Raw genomic sequence first — 4,153 nt, forward strand, 5'->3', positions numbered from 1 at the left:
ATCTATTGGTTTAATGTAAATGGCTATTGTTCAGGACGAACAATACTAAGAAATGGGCAGTATTGTGAATCGCTGTGATTTATAACGTGTATTATAAAAGTTGTTAAGTTTAAAGAGACAAAAAACATACTGATTGTCGAACTTCTGTGTACTAAAAGTTTGTATGGAGGAAGAATAAACTGGTTTAATCAAGAAAGGACTTGTATCGCTGAAGATCCTCCGAAAGAATTTCTACCAGAAACAAACAAACAAGCAGATACGTAACAGATGACATTCTTGTTCTTCTTTACATGCTCCATAGCGCCTCATCGGCATATCTGTAGACTCATAACACTAAATTCCAGGCTTATATTCGTGGTTGGGACAGCACAAATAGCCCATTGTATAGCTTTGGACTTAACTACAAACAAAATTATGCTTATATTAAATGTTTTACGTGGTTTATTATCAATTTATTACTAAATATATTCACTAGATTTCTAAATAATTCATTATCATTTCTGTCGCTATCTGTACAACCAATAGAGATGAAACCATACTTTATCTCTATAGTACAATCACATAATATTATTTCCTTATATTATTTATCAGTTAACCTACTAACAAGTTTTCGTTGTTTTTTATATATTTTAAAAGTTCGTTTTATCGTATGATATTAATTTTTTTCATATTCTTAGCTTTTGATTAATTTTATTTCTATAATATTTGAAACTATATTCATAATCTTTTCTTTCACATTAAATACTAACTTTTGCCAATTCTGTTATTTCATTAGTCATCCATAGTTTCTTAAATTTGCTTGTATTATAATAAAAAAGCTTTATATACAGACTTGATTTTTTGAATTTGCAGTCTTTTTTTACTTTTCATACAAAAAACTCAGTCAAGTTTTCAAATTCAGATCATTTTCAAGTTTCCTGGTCGACCTTGCTATTATTTGCGTATCTACGTCATACTTGTGCGGATATTAGTCTTTACCCGAATATGCCACACACCGAGCTCCTGGAAAAGAACTTGTATGAGCTAGGGTGTTCCTAGCAGTTGGTTGTTTGGGATGCCTTCACAGAAAACAATCAAAACGATACCACGCATGCTTGATAGAGTTTATATCTGGTGATTGGCCTTGTTATTGAACAGTGAGTGGTAATGCCCTGACCTTCGATCCAGTTTTGTGTGACTTGGACTGAATGAGCAGGAGCTCCATCTTGCAAGAAAACACAGTCTTTTTCTGTCAAGCTGAGTATTGTCATTATCAAGTAGAAGATATTTTGGTGTATCGATCAGTAGTGACCATCTCTTCGCATATCACTAGTTGTGGTCATAAGGTTTTCCAAATGGCATTCCACACAATAATAGAAATACCACTATATTTTGTCGTAGCTTGTATTCTGTTCAAAAAACGTTCCTGGAAGGGTAATCGTCAAACTCGGTTGCGTCCTGTCCATGAATTGTACAAAACTAGACTCACTTCCGTTTAGCTATTCTGTCATTACAGCTATACTATGAAGATGGCCCCTGATGGTATTGAGCACACTTGTACCTGTCCTGCAGTAGTAGTGGCCTTTTGATGCGGGTCACTCTCCACACTTCTCTTCAAAACATAAGAATGAAGAAATTATGGCTTGCAACAGTTGGTAGGGAGATGGATGAACTAGAGCTAATCTCGGTAAAACTGACCGTGTTACTGTGATTGAGTCATCCAAAGTCATTCCTTGTCCTATTTGTTATAGCATAGTTCATTACACAAATCAAGTAATAGGATCCACAATAGGAAGGAGTAAAATACATTTTCTAAACCCAGCAAGCTAGTATACTTCTTATTACTTTATCATCATCTATGGTTCAAAAACTCACTTCCAACAAGTAAATAAACAAAGACAAAATCAAGTGAAACAGCAACTATTAGACTACAGCTCAGGACACATGAGATCAGTGATTCTCAACAGGTGGACCATGATGCATGTAATTATGGGCCGCCACGGGCAGAGACAGTTGTGACTGTCCTAAAATAACTAGTCATCAATTGCATATGTGAGTTTTTACTATTGTGCCAAACAACTAAGTGGGCTTTAAGGTGCAAACGGTTGAGAATCCCTGTATTGTTTATAGCGTAATCCCTGTCACTATAATAAATATGTACAGACCATTAAAACCTATGTTATTAAATGTAAACATTACCCAGAAACCACACATACTAGGATAATTCTGAATAAGTTAAAAAATCGAAACTTGAAAATGTCAGTTTAAACATATTGTTGTTTTCTTCAAGCTATTCGTCTAGTTTTCAACCGTAAAAGTAACAAAACATCATTTTCGTCTGTTGTACTTCATTCCACCAATTTTAAGCGACCGAATTGAAAATATGCTTAAATGATAGTTAATTAAAAATCAACAATTATTTAAATACTCACTCTTTTTTTTACAATCATTGTATAGTTAATTTAGAGAGTTAAACCAATCAACTTACAATTTTAAATAACTATGTTTCTGATCCGCACAAGAGCACATATTTCACATTGGAATTGGAAATCTATATTTTGTGGCAGTTTTTGTTTCTTCAGAATTCCAGATATATGAAATTTTTAGGGTCCAAAATATTAATCATTGCTTATAAAGAATTTTACCCAATTTGAGTTACTGAGTTATTTTAACCCGAGCTTTGCCTTAGCAACAATAGAGACGTGGGAGAAACCACATGTATGTGAGAAGACTGAACTAACTGCCCGGTAAGGCGGTAACCAGGGTCTAATATTTTTCAGGTATCTGACTGCATATAATCTGTCTGATAGAAGTTATGTGGACTGGCTATTCGTTGGTGCTTGAGAAAATACATTATTACAGTAGAGGTGTGAAAGTGGGAGATCCAGCAAGTATTATATTACACCAGAAAGAACAACGTTTTTCCTAGAGAAGGTTGGACCATGGTTTGATTGGTTGTGAAGCTTGACTTTACATTGCTTGCCAGACTGAGTTGACTTGAAATCTTAATAATGACTTTTTTATGCAAAGTCATGCTTTTTATCACTAGCTATCTCAATACTGATCCTGAAATGATTATTGAAGATTGACTGTTACAATGTCTGACCATGATGAAAGGGGACCTTCTATATAGCAAGATGGAAGACATCCCTTTGACACAAACAATTCTTGGGGAGAGTTTTAAAGATTCAGTCGAGGAATCAGTATCTCTATAGACTGTCAAATTCACACAGTTGTCAAGAGAAGCCAAGAAAGGGCTGGACCACCCAATGCTAACATTTCACCATCAATGGCATCTCCTACTGACATGTCAGCGATGCCAGCGACTAATACCAACCATATCCAAGAAAACAATATAAGAACCTGTATCATTTATATGCTGTGATAGATATGCTAGCCCCGCCTTGCACGGGGATAGGATGGTTCAACATCTAGAACAAATGTCCAAGCTTTCTGACATGACTTAAGTCGTTGAAAAGGGTTAAGAAGAAGAATACCTCAGCTTTTTACGCTATTACAAGAAGAGGGAGATCACGAAACAACTCATGCAAAAAACTATGAATTCCTTAACAGAGACTTTTAGAAGGCCAAATAGGGTCTTCAGAAGATTTATTTTAAGAAATGTATAAAGGTCTCTTGACAGGCCTCTATCAAGGTATAGTAGTTGGAAATAGTGTATAATATATAAGTAACTCCGAATTTCATAAATATATATGTATATATGTATTATATTCAGTTTGCTATCCAGTTTGATATATTTTTTCAATGAAATGAGTTTAATTCTGTCATTTTAAGGCTATATTTCATTATCATCTCAAGTTTTATTTATTTTCAAAATTTACGCTCTATAAAAGCTTGAATTGTTTTGTATCCAGCTTTGCTCATTTCAATGCTTTTGTACGACAGTACGTCACATGAATTAAGTTCACTCTTTGAGTTTACTTAGCTTCTTTTGTTTAATTTTACTTTACGCCATTTCCAATCTTATTCAATTCGATTTAATTTCATCAATTTATTTTATGATTTTATTTTATAATAATTTTGATTGATTTTTAATTTAATATATGTCTTCTTTGTAGAGTATTTACCTGTTTGTATTTATTTTTGTGATTTTTTTATTCAAAAACTTATCAAATTTGCTCGGTTGTATGTTATTTAATTCTACATTTAACTT

Source organism: Limulus polyphemus, unplaced genomic scaffold (genome assembly GCF_000517525.1).
Source record: "Limulus polyphemus unplaced genomic scaffold, Limulus_polyphemus-2.1.2 Scaffold353, whole genome shotgun sequence".
Classification (NCBI taxonomy): Eukaryota; Metazoa; Arthropoda; class Merostomata; order Xiphosura; family Limulidae; genus Limulus; species Limulus polyphemus.